The 22,665-nt window shown below is 40.5% G+C and overlaps 1 protein-coding gene across 9 annotated transcripts in view; it reads left to right on the forward strand.

Annotated features, from left to right (window-relative positions):
- Positions 1–22,665, forward strand: part of LOC146798382 (leucine-rich repeat and fibronectin type III domain-containing protein 1-like protein) — a 2,623,090-nt gene that overhangs the window by 2,072,015 nt on the left and 528,410 nt on the right. For all 9 annotated transcript variants that reach the window (XM_085625642.1, XM_085625645.1, XM_085625643.1 and 6 more), the window contains one exon: positions 8,241–8,299. The gene's annotated coding sequence lies outside the window, so the exon portion shown is untranslated. The remainder of the gene's footprint in view (positions 1–8,240; positions 8,300–22,665) is intronic.

Genomic DNA, 22,665 nt, shown 5'->3' on the forward strand with positions numbered 1-22,665 from the left:
CGTTACCACCCATAATTGCCACCTCCCTCACACCACGGTCTGCGGCCGCCAAGTCTGCCTCCCCCTCTCACCACCTGTGAGTCTGCCTTTCCTCCCTTAACGCCTGTGAGTCTGCCTCGACCCTGTGAAATTGCCCCTGCCCCCGTGAATCTTCTCCCCCCTTATACTGACCGTGAGCCTGCCTTTCCTGCCATTAACCCCCATGTGAGTCTGCCTTTACTCCAAACCACCCTCCGTGAGTCAGATTTGGCCACGACCTCGAAAGACTGCCAGCTTCCTTCCGTAGCGACCGCCCTCTCCAGCGACTAACCATCCCAGAGGCTGACAAAATGCCTCCCCTTAGACTGCGTCCCAAATCCGTTACCCACTGCCGTTCCCTGAGACTGCATCCGTGTTAGATGTAAGGCTCATGTTTTCATGCTGTTTAACTTCATCCTGATGCTAATTGAAGCATACAATGCCTTTTTTCATTGCTGTCTCTCGAACTTTTGAGCCTATTAGCTAACTATTTTGGCAAGCCCAGTTTCAACTCGGATGTGCGGACATTTGCATACGTAAATTCTCAATGACTGATATACACAATCAGAATTTACATAGACAGTGGACAATATGGCAGGATGGCCTAACGGCTACGGCAGTCGACTTTGAAGCAGGGAAACTGGGTTTGAGTCTCGTTGGCGGCTAAACATCCTGTGATCCTGGGCAAAGCACTTAATCTCCCCGTGCCTAACAAAATTAATGTGTCTGTAAGGCAACTGGTGCTCATGTAAAGTGCTCTGATACATTCAGTTCAAGTTCGCGCTATAGAACCCCTCCCCGCATCCCCCCCCCCACACAAAAATAAGCACATTTGGTGTTAGGCATGTGGTTCTGCCTGTAAGATGTGTTGTATAGCCCCCCCCCCTCCGTGACTGGGTTTGACAACTTTCTCTCTCAATTTTTTTTTTTTAGTACAATATGGTATTCTATAACAAAAATTACAACAAATGTGCAGGTTTTTACTCTGAAATATTAAGAAGATGACAAAGAAAAACGCATGGTCTGTGTTCCGTGGCCTACATTGGCATTTGACTGGTTCTGTTTGTACTCTGTCTCTTCCATAGATTATAATGGCCCAATGCTAAAGCATATGAGTTCAGAACCATTGACCGCTTTAGTTTTTGAGTCAAGCCTAATAGGCATCGCATGCACTGTTTGTTGCAAGGCGTTTTGTGGCTTACCAAAAACAGAGAGAGGCTTATTGTCTGTCCATTCTCCACCGTTGGTTGGCTCTTTGTCACTCATTTGCTTTCTTCTTATTGGTGTTCCAGCTTGTCAGTATTGTCTTTCTCTCACGGTGCATTATCTCTTTAGAATCTGTTTGGCTAGCATTACTGCTTCCACTACATGCTTTTCAAGTACTACTTTTTTCTTTTGAGTGAAGCACTCCATCAGAGTGCGTGTATTCAAACGGTCTCCTTTGTGTACATTTCTCCTTCTGCACTAAATATTGCTCTGTTCCCTGACTGCTTCTCCCTGCCCCTTCCCTCTTGCACTCACTTGTATGCTTCTCGCCATTTCCCCTCCCATCCACGCCCATAGTGTTGCTTGCCCTCTCCAGCCTTCCTTGTTGCTGTTACATCGCTTCCTGTGTTACATCGGCCTTTCGCCTCGCCATCCGCATCTATGTTGCCTCTGTTCTCTCCTGTCCGGCTGCTAAAAGAAGCTTTTGTGCATTTTATTTTATTTTTAGTTACTAATCCAACTTCGATTGGTAACTAAAAAGAACAAGCATTTGCAATGCAATAGGTCTCGCAGTTACACGAGTTAAAGCTATTGGCATTGTAAATGACAATGCCAATAGGCATTGTTATTTGCAATGTCAATAGCTCAAACTCGCGTAAATGCGAGACCTAATGCATTGCAAATGCTTGTTATGTATTCTGAATAAATGAACAACTGTTGTTGTGCTGACCTCTAATTAGACAAACAGTGCCACCATGTGGAAGACTGTGTGTTCAGAATTAAGTGCTGGTGCCTCACACCGGAAACCACTGGCTCAAATAAAGCACTGATTTAGGCCCATGTTTACTAAGACTTGTGTTGTCCGTGCATAACGTCAGGTGTCACAAGGCAGCGCACATTATTATCTGGGACACAGAGCCACTTTGAGTGGCTTTGTACGGTTTGGTACATACAATGTACCGCAAATCAGCGCATAGTGTTGCCTTAGATTTCTTTATGTCAATGAGGCATTGCAAGGGTGGAGCATGCTCGTTCTCATGCATCCCTCCACATAGTTTGACACAATCCCAGGTACTAAGGTCAGTAAACCTGAGATTGCCCAAAAATGGTGAGCCTGTAGGACCCAGGAGTCACGAGGGGACATATCTTTATTTCTCCTTGTTACTTCCTTTTTCTATGTGCGAAGCAGAATGCATCACACATAGAAAAAGGAAAATGCCTGTAAGGATTGTTTTGAGCAGGAAGGTACCGATTCTTACACAAAATAAAATCCTGCCCGTAACGCAGGCCCGACACTTGTGCCACTGGAGGCACTCTTGCGCCTTGCTGCAAGGGTGCCTCCAGTGGCACAAGTGTGGGAACGCAAGTAGGGGGCAGAAGTGTGCAATCTCTGAGTAGAAATGGTGCATTTCTGCTCCCTCTGTTTCACACAGCACAGCATCTCAGCTTCCTGTTCTGAAATGCGCAAAAGTTTAGTAAAGATTCTCCTCAGTGCACAAGCAACCAAGCAGTACGAAAAAACAAAGAAGATGAGTCTAGAGTGTTCACATGCCCACAAATCTGCATAAAAATCATGTACATTTCCCATAAAAACATCAGTCACCTCCTAGGATCTCTTGCATTGCAGTTTGAGCCTCTGATAAAGCCAAGAGCCCATCCCCAAGATTACAGTATCCACAGCCAAATGTACCATCAATCTATTTTCCTAGGCCCATGTGAACCCCTTTTGCAGTAATTTCTATGATAAAGTCAGATGGGTCAAAAAAGATAATAATTGCTATTTTCACTTTTACTGAAAAGGTGCTAAATATAATACAGGAAAATAGAATAATATATTAGCTTCAACGCTTGCCTAAAATAATTGATTGCGGAAGTATTGCAATGAAGAAGATATTTAGGTTTGTCTGCCAAGGACATCACATGCTGGTGATGTACATTGAAATGTATTTAGCATTAATTTCTACTTCATGCATAATGATGAAACCCCCACCTAGGGGCTTCATCATTAACATTACTACTGATCTTAAATTAATATTTCTTTTCTTTTTATTTATTCATAAAGTGACGCATGTCACAGAGAGTAGCCTCAGGCTTTGTGTGAGCAAGGAAGCACAAACTGAATAGTAACCAAGGAACATTCCACTGCCAATAGATATTTTTCAGCGAAACACACATCTAGATTGCACATAAATCACAAAATAGCTACACAATGATCCACTACAGGGCCTCGTAAATAGTAACAGGAGGTGGAAACAATTTCTCATTTCAATTCTCTATAAATCTCTATCAGTGCTTTAGTTCGTATAGAAAATTATTCCAAATATGCATTGATTTCACTTTGCTTTTTTTACAGCAATATGTGGCTTGTAGGATAGTCACAGCAGCAGTATTTTCCTCTAACTACTTGCCTAGGCTCAATCAATTTATCTGTAGGGAACCACAAAGATCAGTTCAAGGTTTTAAAAGGGCAATCTATTGCCGAGAAAGAACATAGTTCTCTTTACCAAGTTCTGCATCACTAACAATCACCAACAACCAGCATTCTAGAATGTAACTCTGTTTGATGATGTCTGGTGGGGTTTTGAGATTTATCGTCACATGATTTACTGGATAGCCCCATGAACTAAATTCTACAAATTAAACAATCCCTAGATCATTTGATTTTACACCACTGGAATTTTAGTCGAATCAAAGGTCAATTTCTTCAATCAGTACTGTTTTCTGTTTTCTCATGGAGCTGCACAAGTACACATAACCTGGAGATGTTATGACTGGTCTTGAAAACACATGGGGGCATATTATCAAGACAGGTGATACAATTATCGCCGCTTTAGCGACAGAAAACTGCTGCTAAAACGGCGATACAGGGCTTTATAATATGCTCTATGGAATTCCAATTGAAGCCCATGTTAGATGTGAAGGACATCTAACATGAGCTTCAATTGGAATTGCATAGAGCATATTATCAAACCCATTATCGCCGCGCTAAAACTGCGATAATTTTATCGCCTGTCTTGATAATATGCCCCATGGTCTTTGTATTGCAAACCTTCTCCTCTAAATGTGGGGTACTTCAAAAAAAACATATGATCGATTGAATCCAGTCCTTAATTTGTAAAATGATAAATGTAGTGCCCCAAAGTTTTTCTAAGTAGCCCATTGTCAGCACTGCCAAATGCAGGGGTTGCCTTACATCAAAGCTGTATAGTTTTCCTTCTACCTCTTGCCTCTGTCTTTCACCCCTTCTATGTCCTGTCTCTTTATTTCACTCTTATAGATCATTCTTTTCTCTATTTTCTCATATAATCACTGGATTTCTGACTTTCTCTTCTTGGTCCTTTCTACCCGTTTCGGCATCTCTTTTTCTCGCTCTGACTGATTATGAAAAATTTGTTGTGTTCCTCAAAAATGAGAGTGGATGCCCAACACTTGCAATCACAGGAACAAAATGGTGGCATTAGGGGGCGTAATGGTGACATGCTTGCAATTTAAAAGGAAGTCATGGAAAGACTCCCGGCTCCATAAACACTTGAATCATTAGCCTCATTCAGGCCTAGATATACAAAGCCTTTTTGTGGTCGCAAACGGGCTGATTCACAGAAACAGTTGATTGCAAATGCAAAAAGGTATTTTAAAATGTGCAATGCCCTAATTGCTATTCAGTAACTTGTCACTGAATCGTAGTTGAGGTTTGCGAATCGGTATTTGGAAGGGGCATGTTTCAGGCATCTAAGGCATCAAAGTTGGTGGTAATCCATTCGCACTAGGGAAGGGGTCCCAAAGGTATCCCTTATCCTTTGAGAATGGTTGGGAAAGTATTTTTTTAAAGCAGGCAGTGGTCCACAAGACCACTTACTTCTCTTAAAAAATGAAACTTAAATGTTTCATTTTTTTCTTCTTAAACACATCCAGTTTTTCTTTAAGGAAAATTATTTTATTTAAAAGCAATCACAGACATGGTGGTAGTGGGTCACAAATTGCGACCTACCTCTTTAATATTCATGAGGTAGGTCTATTTGTGTCTCACTATATATCGCTATATAAGGAATAGGGGCTACATTAGTGATGCTATTATCAAATAACGATTCGCAAGAAATCCCTTATAATAAAAGTCATATATCTAGCACATAGAGTCTGGTGCTTCAATGGGATGGAGACATTTTTGCAGCCATTTCATTACTAACACCTAGCAAGACTTGTGACTTGTGACTGATGTAAGAATGAGCGCAAAACTCTGAAAGTGCAATAATTACTGGTGCAAAATTAACAAATTCAGTTTCTGGTCTTTATTGTGCAATTCATATGCATTATGTGATTCGGGCAAAAACTACTGAGGGCACGTGGAACAAATAGTTTTGGAGTTGATGTTAGCGCAGCAGTCAAGGCTTCCATTTTGTAAGCGCATTCTTATTTTTGCTATCACGTTTGTAGTTAACGTGTTGCTCCACTCTCTGGGCCCGGTAAAAGGGTTACAAGGGTTACATAAAGACAGAAGGCCCGATTCACAACAGTAAACTAAACCTACACTTAAGTATATGTCTACGGTTTTGTGGTATTCAAAAAGATAAGTTACTACTAGTAACTGTATTATTAGTAACTTTACTTCTAGTATCTTTACTACTAGTAACTTTACTCATAGTAAAGTTACTAGTAGTAACTTACCTTTGTGAATACCCTAAAAGTAGTAAACTTAGACTTAAATCTAAGTTTATCTTTGTGAATCGGGCCATCTGTCTTCTTGTAACACTTTTAACTTCATATTAGCGCATATACCTATTTAGAAAAGCAACCGACCTAAAGCTAAATAGAATATATTCCATGGCTTGTACTGCACCTTTGAGGATAAATAACTATTTCATATTGGAGGCACAGCACTGATATCTACACATTTTTGCAATTTTGGGGAAAGGTACTGTGGCATCAACATAAGCTTGGTACATCAAATCCCTATAAAGAATGACCTCAGCAAAAATAATGCGCGCTGAAATGATCAGAGGGTATTTGTTAAAAAAAGTTACGAATGAAGTGCCCTATGTACACAGATTGGGTCGCAAATTAGTCAGTGAACACCAACTGTTTTGTTAGTGGACCAGAGTTTTGCAATGCAACTGATGTTGTAATCAGTCACCTAGCAAAACCAGGCCTTACAAGGCGTAGCAAAAACTCCTTTTCTTAAATTTTCATTAGGCAATGACCCTTTTTCAGCATCATGTGAATTAAAGGCTGGAGGTCAGCAAGGCACACCATGCATCATGAGTACAGTCATAGGGGCGGCTCCTCTGCTATGGCGAAGGAGAGTCGCGCCACTGCTTTTAAGCAATGCACTGCTAAGTAAAGGAAACATAAAATGCTGCTTTGCGGGTGGGTGGGCGGGCTACTCTGCACACGGAGCAGGCAGGGGAAAAGTGGTTTGCCCACTCATAAATGCGCAGTGACTGCTAGGTCGGCCATCTCGGGTCATCCAAACCAGTCATGCGCACTTTCCCCTTTCTCCATGCAGGCTGCATTACAGCCTGCATGGAGAACAAGCCCACCCCCCATTCCCTGGTTGAGCGTCGAACCAGGATGCTCAAAACCAATAACAATGCTGCATTGCTGTGTTGTGATTGGTCAGGGGAGCCTTTTCTGTGCTTCCTGTGCCTTGGTCTGATTAGGAGAGCAGGAGCAGAGACGCACGGCCAGCGAGGCATGGTAAGTGTTTCTCTTATTATTAGTATCATTTTTAACGTTCCCCCCCCCCCAGCCCCCCGGCCGCCATACCTGCCCCGCCACCCGCAAACCATGCCGGCCGCCACTGATAGTAACATTTGCTGAACACTAACTTAAAGCAGCCAGCCCCTAGTTGTCATTAATTGAATGGCATTGGGAAGGAATGCCACTGATGACAAATGCCCACAGTCACAAGGCAGAAGCTGTGTTTATGGGACAGCCAGTGGTTAATTTGTCAAAAACATATGTGCGGGGCTCTCGTCAAGAGGCAGCTTGCATCAGCCCATTTTTCCTGTTAGCACTGCCTAAAACAGAACCATCTGCTAACCATGAAAGTGGGGAGAGAATGTGGCATAATGACCAGAACTGCAGACTTCAGACCTGGAGAACCACGTTCAATTCTCGGTGACGGCTCAACATCCTGTGATTCTGGGCATATTACTTAATCTCCCCGTAAAATAATGTGCCCTTAGCTGGTGCTCATGAAAAGCGCCATGTAAGTGCCGGTGTTGATGATTGAGCGCGGGTGCTTAGCACTCGAACCACAGGCTCAAATGAGGCACTGGGGAAGCTTCTGGCGTGCAAAAAGGATGCCAACCCCTTTAAGGAACTCTTATCGGATCAGTGGTTTGAGATCTCATTTGTGGTCGCAATCCATTTCTACAGTCCTCTGTGATTGATAGCAGGAGGATGGCTCTCCCTTCAATCCAACTCCTTATACAAAATTGCAATGAGTCGCAAAGTGCATTTTGCAACTCAGAAAGCCCCTATTAATTCTCAGTGTGTGTCTTCGTACGCTGCAACTCTGTTTTGTGTCTATAAGGCTTGTGCTTTTACGAGTCACAGGCTTTGATGTCCCACAACAGTTTCATACATCTGACCCTTAGCCCAGCTTTGGTAAGTAATGAATCTGTGAGCCAAAATAAAAGAATGGACATTGGAATTTCTTAATCTTGGGCTTGGCTACAGCCTTTAAAGTAGGATCTGGCAGTAAAAAAAAAAATATTTTACTTTCAGACGTGTTGAGAAAAGATAAATGTTTGGACAGAATGAGATTGTGCACTTTATAGCTCCTACAAATCATCCTTTTTCAACAAAATTAATAAAATGGGAAGTAATTATTGAAATTACAGAAAAGATTTGTTTACTATTGCATTGACCATTTTGTTTGGTGAAAGCAAAATGTGAACTATTGTATTTACAGCATTATAAGCACGTGCCACTGTTGTGCATAACTGGTGACAGAGAATTCCCATTATCTGTAATCTAGTTGCTAGTAACATTGAGTAAATTGTTTTCTTTTTCAGTGATTGTTGGTAGCAGAATAATATAGATGTCTCAAGCCAAGTGATATTCAACAGTCTAAGTAAGTATTGCATCCCTTTTCTGATTCAAGCATTGTGCTGAGTATTGATAATTTAAAACTGAATTTCAGCATTTACCAATTAAAGGCAGGCTTCTGGAAATGTGGGCGTGTTCATGGAAAACCTTGCTTTCATTGCATTGACCAAACCAGTGATATGTAATAAAGAAGTCCTAGGCTCTGATGAAGACTGGGCCATTACATTCTGATCTCTCAACAAAGGCCTGTTTGAGCATATATTGGAATACTGACACTTGCAATCAAAAGTGCAGTTCTGCACTGTTGCCTCAGCTACATTTCGGCAGGTCAAGCCTGTTAAAATATACTGGGAGAAACATGCCCAGTATTTATTGAGGTATGTGGGAATTCAGTTAGAAAGCCCCAAGGTCTACATATAATTCCAGTGGCGGCTGGCAACATTACAATATGGTGAGGCGCGATACCCAAAACACTGAACATATATGCTGGCTTGCTGGCTGCAGCTCTGGATGCGGTCTCCTTTGTCCTTCTGGCAATCTCCTTGGTGCTGTTGCGGCAGAAAGGGAAAGACTTCCCTCCTTGTACAGACGCGAACCCAACCAATCCTGGACTGGTTGGAGCAGGCTAACCCAAAGCTCATTTTGATGCTGGGGGCCAGCGGCTACCATCCCTTGACTATTTCTCAGCCCTGGGATTGCATGCTCTGAAGTGCGCATGTCAGATTGGCCGACTCAAGACAGCCTGCCAATCTGACACGTGCACTGGCATGGGGCTGCTTTAATAGTTCAATTGCACTAATCAGCACCACCCCCTGCCATTGCGCAGTACCACGTGAGCCTGGGACACATTAATAAAATGGAATTTATTACCATTTTATTAATATGTGTGCCTTCTGAACTTGGAGCAGACAGGGCAACACTCCTCCGCCATAATAGAGGAGCCACCGCTCTGTAATTCCTCATTTCCATGAGGAAAACTGGAATTTTAGAGGTATTCATGTAAATACCATATCCTGCTCAATTGATATTTACCAGATGCTGTAAATACTTAGCTCTCATTTGGTCCAGACATAATCAGGGATTTTATTGGTCAAACAAGGGTACTCATTTGGGAAATTTACAAATCATGGGCAGGGATCGCTTATGGAGTGATTTTTGACTTTGAGCTATTGATATGTACAATACACGAGCTGTAGTTAACATCACAAGAGGCAACGCCATGTGGCAAATGTAGTGAAATCTGTAAAAAAAAAAAAAAAAAAGTGCAGCGGTGCAAAACTTTTAGATCTCATTTAATAGAAAGCACAAGAAATATGTTTGTAAAAGACTTTTTGTGAGCTTGCACAAAACTTACATCCTGCCCATTCCCTATTATTGATTGGATTTATGAGCACTCACGTTTGCCTCCTTTGTATACAAAGGGTTTCTTCCTTCTTTTTTATATACCATTCCCTCTGGCAAATAGACTCTTTACCATCCTTTTGCTTGGCTGATTTGTATTGTTCCACTGCTACAATTTAAGGAAACTATTATTTTCTTTTTGGTTAAGCCCTGAATAAAAGTGCACGTGTTTTCCGCTTTTCTCCCTTGTGTGCTCCACCCTTGTGTTTGTCTCTCCCTTTTGCACTGATTTGCCCCGTCTTTCCGACCTACTTCTTGTTGCTTTTCACCCTCACCTGCTTCTCCATTGCACCCTCACCCCTGTGATCCTTTTTTTAATTTAAATTTTTCTGGATGTCAAGGAAGCAAATTACTGAGGGCCACTCTGACTTACCAAAATCGCTTTTGTTCTGGTGAAATTTCATTGTTTTAATTTACTGGTTCATAAATGGTCATTAGATTAGAAAATAAATGGCAAACATGTCAAAATGGAAGGGACCTATGAACTCATGCAACCAGGGGCCTTGTCATTGTGCCTTTTCTTTTCATTTGGGCCGATGCGGCACCGACTGGCTTCGCCAATGCTTTTCTCTTAAGAGCATTCTACCAGCGCGGCTATAATTTAAGAAATAACTTAATTATAGTGCATACATTAAATGATGACAAAATAGTCCCAAGAACACGATTTAATGCAGTTATATTGCCAGAAAAGACAGATTGTATTTATACAAATCAAAATGCAGCATCAACCTTGCTTTTGAGGTTCTTCATGGTCCAAATTTAGCTTGAGCAAGTTGACTTGCACATTCTATATTTGGACTATGAAGAACGACATGATTGTATAAACTTCTTCATAACTCTACTGATTCATGCATAACTTCGGACTGAATTCCGGTCCAAAACGCATCCTTTATTATTTTTTCACTTGTATGTTTAAAGTATCTTTGCGAGCACAGAGTAGTTACCTGTTTACTTAGTAGACAACTTCAAAAGCATGGTTGATGCTGCATTTTGATTTATATAAATCCAATTTGTTTGACTTTTCTGACAATATAACTGCATTAAATTGTGTTCTTGGGACTATTTTTTCATCATTTAATATAGTCGCTGTAATTAAGTTATTTCTTAAATGATATCCCCTCATTGATTCCCGCTGAGACATTTCTGTATGTTACTATAATTACCCAGGTCTTGACTGGGACTACGGGTGTCTCCTGTAGTTGTTAGCACAAAAGCTGAAGCAAGGCATACACCAAGGCTGCCAGACTTGATTCCACCTCATGCCTCATTCTTCCACCTACTTACACTTACCGTCTCTTTTCCTCACTCTTGCTGGCTTTTTCATTCCTGCTTTATCCCATTGTTATTGTTTTCCAATCTTCTTCTTTTTCCTCCTCCTTTCTCCTCTTGCTGTCTTTCTTCCTCTTGATCAAGAAGAAAATCTTATGAGGGAAAGTAAGTTCCAGTTCCCAAAATTGAGTGTTGGTTACTAGGGCAATAGCCCTTGATGGGGGGAGGGGTTGGAGGGCTGAGCCAGCCCATATTTATCTTTGCCCCTTTCCCCAAATGACCCTGGCAGCTGGCACACCATTTACGGAAAACTCAGTGTAGAGGTGTAGGGATGGGGGATGCTGCAGCACCCCCAAAATAGCCATGGTGGAGTTCAGAGGGTGAATGAGCAGTAAAATGCCTTTAAATCTTGGTTTATCTTGTAACATTTGATCTGCATTGAAAGAAATAGGTCAAATGTCAGGTTATGTCTTCTTCTTTTACCACGAAGATGTTAACTTTTCTTTCTTTGGCTGCAAAGTGAGAGAATTCTGTAAACAGAACTATGCAACAATATCACTGGAGTACAAGTAGTGTGATCAGAAAGACTGCAGGATATCAATTTTCAAAATTCATTTAAATGAACTTTACAGATATTTGAAAATAAATCAGCAGTTATGAAAGCACAAATGAAGCATATTTTGTTTTGTAATTCTGAAGTGTGGTGAAAAAAAGATTTTTATAGGATCAAAAGAAACCCTGGCAATGCAAAAATGATCCATATTGTATTAGAGCATTTGTATAGCGCTTACTACCCTGATGTGGGGCACTGAAGTGCTTACCTTCAAGGCAGCAACCTATGCTATATAGGGTGTGTGGTTTGAAGGAAGGGTATTTTCTTTGTTTTGTGAAGCTATCTGGGAAGTTTTTCCATACTGTGCATGATACCACCGAGGTGAGGTTATTGTGTTATGGAATGCAGCGCATAGCAGTGTAGTGGATGATGAGATATGAGAGACACAAACGTGCAGTTTGTGTTTTTGAGTATGCTGACAGTTCTGAAGGTACCTTGACAGTATTTCTTATGATTATAGTCTACTTAGCTGGTTATTGCACTGGGTTGTCCAATCTGAGATTTTGTGTATAGTTGTGGTTCTGAGCTGGCATGGTTGGAGAGAGAGAGAGAAGTGGAGAGGTCCGCTGGGATGGGTATTGTTACTGTCATCCCATATCTGAGTGTCATTGTGAGATGTAAAGAAGCGGCCATGGTGTTATAGAGATTTGGGACCTCCAGTAGTGGACCAGATTAAAGTCCTCCAATTGATCAGCAGTGTGCCACAGATTTCTTCAGCTAATCCATTCCTATTAATTTGGTGATGACTAGATGTTGGCTGCATGGTACTGGTGATGGACAACTCTTTTTTTTTTTTTTTTTTCTTTTTTTTTTTTTTTTTTTTTTTTGTGTCCTCATATTACGTGCTTAGCTCCAATCCAACTCTTGTAATAGATATGTTCTATGTGAATGTAAAAGATGTAACTTACAGTTGGCTAACAACTGCTTAGTATTATGGTATATGTAGTTTGCTCTTTGGGTTGCTTCCAATGTGTGGATTGTAAATTGAACATTGAGCTTGATTGTCTTTCCGGCTTCTATTGGCCGGATGTGGGGTGGTGTAGTTGTCATGGTAATAAACATGTTTTCAACTGTCTTCTGAAGTATATATGCTATACTTGATGCTTCGAATCAGGACTGGTAGTGAATTCCACAGCTTGGCAGCTTGCACTGAGAAAGCAGTGCCTCCTGTGGATTTCCCAAGATAAAGTGGTCTGATGATAAGTGGTGCAAGCCTGGAGCACAGTGTCCTGTATTGTTTGTATTGCTCGGATTTAACTTGTAGCCATAGCAGTTCTTTTGTCATTGGAGGCTCTGTGGATAATGCAAAGTGCCTTGGACATTGTCGTTCTAGCTGTAGGTAGCCAGTCGAGTGATTGCAAGACTCATGTGTTCTCTTAGGTGAAGGGGAAGTCTTGTGGACACATTTTGAATGAGTTGTATTTTGTGTATGATGAATGCAGGTTCACCAAGGTGTAGACTAACCTAGCCAAGTTTGGAGAGTTTGAGGTGACAACTGCTTGCAGTTCCTTTTGGTATCCAAGGTATGAGGTACTCTATGTGGCGTTGTTAAGATGTCATATCATGTATGGGTCTGATTCCATGGTTACCCCTAGGTTCCTGACTACTCTCGATAGTGATGACGTTCCTCATGTACATCATATGGCGGTAAGCTGGTATTTTTGCCATTTCCTGCAGGCCATAATCTCTATCTTTGCGGTTTTGAGCCTTAGATGGCTATTCATTATCTATGTCTTTATGGCCCAAAGGCAATCATCAAGTTTTAAATTGTAGAGGTCTTCCAGGCCATCCATCCATTTGCATAGTTGTAACAGGTGAGGTTAAATGGTTTAAGCAGGTTTCATAAAGGGGTACGGTTGATGTAGAATAATAGAGGGGATACCATGGAGAGTGTTGTTTGTGTGAGGAGCTGATGCGAAAGGTGGTACCAGCACTAGATCACAGTCACAGCTGAGAGGCCAAAAATTCAATAGGCATTAGCTGAACTCTCTTCTCACCTTTCACATATGGGATGTCAAACAAGAATTTGATGTGTGAAATGATTTTCCAACTGTGGAGCACATTGAGTCACTTTTTTCTTAAGCCAGATAATGTCATGACTTTTCCTATTCCTGATAGATAAGCGGTTGCTACTACCTAAACCTACAGCCATTCAGAAGCAATGTCCAGTAAGGAATCTCCAGATCCCAATATGGCATAGTGCTTTGATTAAGCTATGTGACTGGGGAGGAGTCATCACAAGTCTGGTACGACTGACATTGCTCCAACCTACTGTCTTTCTAGGGGTACTACCCTGTTGTGAAATATAGCTTGGTGAGGAAATGTATTAGCTCTAGAATTTTTTTTATTTTCTCGGCAGGAAACAGATAATTTGTTTGGTTAATGTACTGCAGGGAGCTGCAAATACCTTAAATAACAGTAGCTTGAATCTTAAACGACTCAATATAGCCTGCCATGCCACAAAGGGCTGCTATAACATACAATGTGTCTTTTTAAAATGGTTTGATATCTAGATAACCCTGCCAGGCTCAATATGCTGAGAATTCATGTACGTTTCTACTTCAGTTCTTAGGTTTTTATAAATTTGGGATCATGACTTAATTTTAAATCTGCACGTTTCGCGGCTTATACTTTAAACAAAATACCTTTAAAACAATCTATTTGTGATTAGTTTGTCCGTTTACAAATTGCGACTGACTTATTCATATGTAATGTAGACCATGATTCCTGGTCCACACTTACATCCATTGGCCATTTTCTCACGAGGGGGTGGAGTCCCGTACACTTATACATCATGGCGGGTCTCTTGACTTTTATCGAGGAACACGCCGCTATACTAGGAATCCCGCTTAGGCGACTGCCGGTAAGGATATACTTGAGGAATAACGCGTGCTCTATGTCTGTGGGGGTGATTTGTATTCAATGCCCGTGGTTGTGGGCTTTCTTATATATTGTTGTGGGATTTCCCGTCGCGGGCCAACCGCTCGTGTGACGCTAACTTGTATTTCCTATTGAGTTATGCCCTCAATTTCTGTGTGTTTTCTTCGTGTGTGATATGGCATGCACAGACTAAGCCTCGATGTTGTTCTTGATTGGGGGCATATTGCTGGTCCCCTGTGCTCGCCGGGTTGGGTCGTGTGCACTCCATTGGTCTTAGTTTCTACCGGTTTAGGTTTTCTTCCGTTTTTAGTGTACTATTTTGCCATGACAACCCCGGCAGGAGCACATTTGTACTGACGGATACAGTCCTCCTGTTTTTGTATACTGTAGCGTGTGATAATTTTTATATTACTATTTAACACTGCCTTACATTTGTGCTATGTTATCGGCTTCCCCCTCTTTTGGATTACAAAATTGACCTTGGTTTCACCTATCATATTATGTACTCAGCTTTGTTTCTTTTCTCTATTAGTGAGCTAATATTTGGTATGTGACAATTATGCTGTATGTTTATCAGTGTACGCTATCAGAAAGATCCATACCAGATTTTTTATTGTTATAACAGTATAAGTTTGGCTCAGTATGCCATTTATTATGATTTTGGATATTGTGTTTTCTTACTAAAATCTGAAGTACATGTGAAATACACTATACTTCATCAATCAATCAATCAAGAACCACTTTATTCGATTATTTATTTATACTTCATCAAGCTCTCAAGACTTGTTTTATTTTCAAGAACATATACATTGATTCAAGGTATGCATGTCTACTTTGATTTGGATTGTTTTCCGCTAAACATTCACTCCCTCTTGTATATACTCGCTTTTTTTCGCTTCACCTTTACTGACTCTTTTTATTGTACTATTTCTACATATAGTTTCTGCTGTTGCTCAGGTTTTCAAGAATTTTTTTTTTGCCTACATTTGATGACAGCAGATAAAGTGATCAGATGTACACTAACTTTAGGTTGGTTACGGTTAGTTTAACATCTGTTTACAAATATTTATTAGGTGGACAGTTTTTCAAAATTAGGCTGCCGTCAGTCAAACATTTGTGTATAAATATGTACATATTGAAAAAATCTTTTGCATGTTCAATCCATGTGATTTTATATGGGTACTTTTTATATGTTGTCTAAAAATTTGTCTTTATAATTTTCATATTATATGGTCATTTCTTTGTGTTGTTAGTCCTCTGCTTTATGATTTATGTGTAATATCTATGTTGTTTTATCATGTTACAGCCCTGATGAAGTTCCCCTTGAGGGAATGAAACGCGTTGGCGGACCATTCCTTTATCAACCCAAATTTACTTTGAATTAAAGAGGACATTTAGTTACAATGCTCTGGCTCATTGGACTATCTCATTCGTGCACCCCCTCTTTCATTTGTTTATGTTTTATTGATCTGGAGCACAGTAGCGCCACTCAGCGGCTGGCGTATGGGGTTGATTGCACGATAACTATTACATTTATCTTGAGTACTGATGTGAGGTGCGGCAAGAAGGGCCCGCCGTTGCTGCAGTTGGAATAGAATTCATCTCTTTGAATTAAATATTGAGCAAAAAGCTTTTGTGTCATAATTGACCTCTTTAGACATCTGTGCACAACAGCAACTAACATTTTCTGATTTCTGTATATTGTAATCTAAGATCTGTGTAGTAGAAATATGCTTTTCACAATGTATTGAATACTTTGAAATTTTGCTTTATTTTTATTTAATTATTATTATTATTTAATACCCTATTTAACATTTATATGAGGCCATTGGCTGAGGTGGTGCTGCCCTGGGGAGTACAGCTGGTAACGTATGCAGATGATACGCAGCTTATCATCTCCCTGGCTTCTCAGGGTGCCCCATTTGAGAACCTCTCCCTGTGCCTCAATAAAGTTCAGGAATGGATGGACCGATCCTTCTTAAAGTTGAATGGATCAAAAACGGAGGTGATGCTGCTAGGTCATAAACCATCCAATACGGTAGAGAACTGGTGGCCGTCTAATTTGGGCCCTCCACCGCCACCTAAAGAACAAATTAAGAGCTTGGGGGTCTGGCTGGATCCTGCCCTGAACTTTGGTGTTCAGGCTCGCAAGGTGGCAGGAACCTGCTATACCTTCATTAGACTACTTCGGAAGATAATTAAACTTCTTCCGTTTGAGGCCAGGAGAATATTAGTGCAGGCGTTGATTCTCTCACGCTTGGACTATTCGAATGCGCTGTATTTAGGTACCACACAAGCTACCATAAAAACCTTGCAGACAGTACAGAACTGCGCGGCCCGAATGCTGCTGAATATCCCTCGTCGGACTTCTGCTAAGCCAGCACTGCGTCAACTACATTGGCTGCCTGTCCAGCAAAGAGTACAGTTTAAAGCGCTGACTACGGTCCATAAAGCTATTAATAAAATAGGACCTTCCCTGATTCAATCTATGTTCCATTTATTTCTACCAGGATGAGCTCTAAGGTCTGAAAATAAGAAGCTGATTGCAATTCCTAGAACCAGGAGAGTGCGAATGGGAGGCAGGCGCTTCTCCCTCCAAGCCACCCCCCTTTGGAACAAACTCCCCGACGCCATCAGAATGGAAGCTAACCATTTCAGGTTCAGGAAGAGTTTAAAAACCTTCCTGTTTGCCTGATTTCTTCAAGATCTAGTGAGTTAAGCGCTGGGATGCCTCCGGGTAGCTACGCGCTATATAAGACTGTAATCATTCATTCATTCTTAAAAAATAAACTGCTGTTATGAGGTCCTAAGTGATTGATGTACACAATGCCTACTACTTGGTGAACATTTGGGGTACTGTTTGTATTAGGGGATGTGTTGGAATGCTTGGTGGTGATATTTTATGGATTCTCACAGATTCTGGACTTATTCTTCACAGACATGTAAGGAAAACCTGTTATCTAGCCAAAGTTTGGTGTTTGCAGGCCGTTCTAGGTCGGAAAAGGTATTGGATTCAACGCAAGCCGTGCCACTGCAAACTGCCGTAGTTGCCTTGTTTTCAGAAATGTCTGGGCCTGGCAGGTATCCCTGGGTGCACACTAAGCCCTGGCCTAAATGCTGCAGCTTCCTATAAAAGCAGAATGTGGCAACTTGCAAGGCAAAATCTTGTAGTTTCCTTGTTGCATTTTGGGGACTTCCATTTCACAGGCGATATCCCAGCCACACAAGTGAGGTACTGTTGTCATTGGGAGAAGTGTAGGAACGCTGTGTAGTAGAACATTTATGGATACCAAAAGATTCCATTAGTGCAGTCTACTTTCACTTTTCTTTTGCTGGGTCATCAGAATGCATAGAGTGCTGCACAATACAGCAAAACTAAAAAAAATCAAACTTGAGACTCTAGAGAAGGTTTCAGTTGCCATCCATAATCTATGGAGTAGAGGGCTAGAGAGAAAAAAAATCTAGAAGTACAGAGAAGATACAGAGATGAGGTTCTAGAAAATGAGAGAAGGAGACAAAGAAAGGGGAGTAAATAGAAAAAGCAAGAGAGAGCAGGAGAGACAGGAAGGGGAAGGTAAACAGTTGCAGCTTCAAATAGAAAGGGGAGAGGGAAAAGGGTGGGAGAAGCAGTGGGGGCAGAGTTATGGAAATGAGAGCAGAAGAGACAAAACAAAATAGAGTTTCGAGAAGCAAAATGAGAGGTAGATACACATGAAGAAAAGGTGACTGGAGATTTTGAAGTGGAATTTATAGCTTATCATGCTGTGGCTAGTACACCTGGCCAAATGTGATTTCAATGCACTTATTTCCTAAAAAAAGGGTAGTTTTGTAAAGTGCAAAAATCACCTTGCATAGTAGTCTTTGAAGTACCATTAAGGGGTAGTCATTGTAACTTAATCCACATTACTTTTTACAAATTGCTTAACACACCCTCGCTTGTTATTTAGTTACTACATGCTCTTGGTGAGAACTGCTGACATCTTCCCTTTCAATGGATATCAGCCATGTCTACATTTGCTGGTACACAACCTACCTACTGAGAATTCCAAGTTCTATTATTGAGGTGACTTGCCTTTCTAGGGTACATTTAAAGAAGGCAGCCTGTTAACTGTTTCATAAAATGAAGCTTGACTTGTATCTTCACCTGTAGTAATGCTAAACAGCCCCTCTGCAAGTAAATATTTCCCATTTCTTTTACACATGAGATGCTTCCATGCTTTCTACATTCGTACTCGGAAAAATGTATGCTCATCTAAACTATGTTGGGCAAATAAAGGGTGCCACTTTGAGGATTCTATGCAAAGAGTCTACTGCATGTGAAAGAGAGGAGAATGTCCACATTTCTGGAAGAATGGGAGATACCGTGCAACCAGATATTGTTAAACAATTGTGTTTACCCTCTAACTGCTTCATAAGATCTTTTGGGTGCTGGTCTGTGTCCAGTGCAGACAATGCTCATTTTGTTAACAGGCCTGACAATCAGACTCTTTCTTCAGCCTCAAAAAGGTGATATGTCAAACTACCAACCACAGAAATATTCTGTTACAAAAATATTGTAATCAGAATATCGATTACCAACATATTGTGACTGTGAGTATATAGAGGTAAGACTAGCTTCCCTATTATTAATTCCACATTTACATAACTTAAAGATCTATATTTTGTCATGGTACCCATATGATTATATGTTAAACCCAAAACATTCACTGAAACTCAGCACTTCTCTTCAGCTCTACAAACCATAACACTCACAAAAGCCTATAAACCATCATTTGCACACCAGATGCAATGGGCATTACCTCACTCTTGGTGTCAGAGGTGCAATTACATATGACATAAATTATCTTACTGGTAAGATCACTTACCATATTATGGGCCTAATTAGGATGAGATTCAGAAAGCCTTTGACCACTGGTCCTCAAATATCCATGGCAACTCTCTCCCAAGGATGCATGGGCAAAGCTACCGGACTTATTCTAGTTTCTTCAATCATGTGTCATTTGTCACTGCATGCACAAGGGATACAATTTCTGAGATGTCTTTCCACCTCTTTATCCATCCTAGGCCACCAGAAATCTACTCGAGCTCTTCTCTTCAAGGCTGACATTTCTCCATGTCCCTCATGAAACAAACTCAGCACCCTTTCTCTCAGACCTACAGGCACCACCAGTCTCTCATTCCTTCTCACAATACCGTTCACCACCGACAATTAGCCCCACACGTTCTTTAAGAATTCCAGCTTTTCATCCCCCTTCTATACTGGTACATTAGGTAGAACTTTAACGAGTTTTAACACTGTAGGATCCTCTAAAAGTGCTTTTTTCCAATCATCTTTCCTTATGGCACCACAAAAATTTGAGCGTTCTGACACCATCTATTCCTCATCCTCTCCTTCTTCGTCACCCACAAACGACAATCTAGACAAACCATTCACATTTATATTTTTTACCCAGGTACATATTTTATCACAGGTGTTTAAAGATAGAGAGAGACCCCTTGTCAAATTCAAGGGAATAGGGTACTTTTCCAAGTAGCAGCTAGCAGTCCCTTGAACTCACATATATTAAAAACAATGTAAATTTATGAAGATAGTCACTGTACTCAAAATTAAGTTAATCAACCATGTACATTTATTTTATAAAAACATATTTTTGATCACATTTAAAAACATACCTATATATTCATTACTTTTCCAATATACATCCTAAATCTAATCACATACAATATTTCATGACTGACCTGTATATACAAAGAATTTCAAACTGAATAACACATTTGTCTTACACACATCAAATAATAAAACCTATACACGCCCCTATTTTAAGCCCACATCACAGAGAGAATACAACATGAAAAAGACACTCTACTTTGTCATACAGTCTACATCCAATTTAAGACAATTGAGAGGATTAAACACTTGTAAGATCTTGACCCATTTATCCTATCTATTATCCTACTAAAGAAGAAGGAAGATTAATAATTGCTGCTACACAAGAAGTATCATCCAACCATCTGTAAGAGGTTGCGCCAAAAAGGAACTAGGAGCAATATACTCAGGTGAGAACATCTATGAGTAGAGACAGTATTAACACAAAATGGAGTGGAAAGATTAGCATAAGTTATAAAAGAAATTAAGCAGTAAAAGTGGTAGGGACAATGGTCTAGAACTTGGGGAGATCCAGGTGTCAAGATGCTATAACATCAGCATTAGGGCTAAGGTACAGTCCAGCAATAACGTTGTCGAAATAGACAAAAGGGACAATCCATCTAAACATATTAATCAAACAAAATTTTCTTCTTTCCATAGTGGAACATAAATCCAACACTGAATGAGAGAAAAAAACATTGATCATTGGTCTTGATAAAGATAGTGGCAGAAAGTAAGCCCATCGAAACGCGTCGACGCATAGAACAAATACAATCCAAAGAAACGGATATCCACTTGATAGGATAAATGGGTCAAGATCTTACAAGTGTTTAATCCTCTCAATTGTCTTAAATTGGATGTATACTGTATGACAAAGTAGAGTGTCTTTTTCATGTTGTATTCTCTCTGTGATGTGGGCTTAAAATAGGGGCGTGTATAGGTTTTATTATTTGATGTGTGTAAGACAAATGTGTTATTCAGTTTGAAATTCTTTGTATATACAGGTCAGTCATGAAATATTGTATGTGATTAGATTTAGGATGTATATTGGAAAAGTAATGAATATATAGGTATGTTTTTAAATGTGATCAAAAATATGTTTTTATAAAATAAATGTACATGGTTGATTAACTTAATTTTGAGTACAGTGACTATCTTCATAAATTTACATTGTTTTTAATATATGTGAGTTCAAGGGACTGCTAGCTGCTACATATTTTATCACAAACATACATTCCTGAAGGTGATACAGTCATTTGGCTATGCACGGTGTGGCCTTCCCAGCTCCAGCTGCAGTGAGCAGATCCACTAGGGGTTTGCAGTCCACGTGTATCTCGAATTGCAACCCCCATACAAAAATGCTATACCCCCCACCAATAGGCAAGTGCCTCCTTTTCTACTGTTGAGTACGTACTCTCCGCTCCTTTTAAAGTATGTGATGCAAAAGCAACCACCCTTTCTTTCCCATCATGTACCTGCATAAGGATTGTCCCCAAGCCGCAGTAGCTGGCATCCATTACGATAATGGTTTTGTCTTTTGCGTCAAATGATCTGAGAGTAACAGCTTTCTCTATGGATTTTTTTACCCCTTCGAACGCAACTTGACACTCTTTGGTCCAGTGAAATTTGATCCCTTTCTTCATGATTCCCCTCAAAACGTGTACCTTGTCCGTGAAATGATGTACACATTTGGTGAAATACTCAGCTAGACCCAGAAAGGATCTCAAGTGGTCTTTATCTTGGGGAGCAGGAGCTTTCCCAATAGCTTTGACTAGTTTTAATTTGGGTCTACCTTCCTCATGTGTTAATGTATGTCAAAGATATTCCACCTCCTTGGTATACAATTTGCATTTCTCCAACCCTAAGGTGAATCCCACTAACTCCAACTTTCTCAAAACCTCCTTCAAAACCTCATTATGCTGATTATCAGTTTCACCCCAAACCAACACATCATCCTGGAAAACCAGCACATTTGACATGTTCTTTAACATCCCTTGCATAACTCTTTGAAATACAGCTGAAGCTAACCCAAAGGGCATGCAAAAAAATTCCCTCGGGTGTTATACATATTGTCAAGTGTCTTGAGCCATTTTCTAATCGCAGTTGATTAAATGCGTTGGACAAATCCAATGTAGTGAAATATTGTTTCCCCCCTCACCCTGGTCAGCATCTCGCTAATCTTGGGAAGGGATGACAGTCAATCCATATACAGCTATTAAGGTCTCTGAGGTCAAGGCACATGCACATTTTCCCGTTGGGTTTCCATGCAATAACAATTGGAGTAAACCATTCTGAAGCCTTGATAGGTTCAATCACATCTTCCTTGCATAATCTCAGTAATTTATCCTTTAATAGGCCCCTTAACGGCAAAGGAACATTCCTGACTTTATGTACCTTGAGTATCTCTCCCTCCTTCAATACAATGTGATGTTCAAACTTTGTTAAGCATCCTAATCCTTTTCTGAAAAACTTAGGAAACATGTTGACCCAATCAGTTTCCACACGAGATTCTATAAGCAAACGTGTTTGGGGTGGTTGGGATCGAGCACAATCCCCAACTCCTGCTGCTCCTTCCACCCCA

The sequence above is a fragment of the Triturus cristatus genome, chromosome 9, assembly GCF_964204655.1.
Source record: "Triturus cristatus chromosome 9, aTriCri1.1, whole genome shotgun sequence".
Lineage (NCBI taxonomy): Eukaryota > Metazoa > Chordata > Amphibia > Caudata > Salamandridae > Triturus > Triturus cristatus.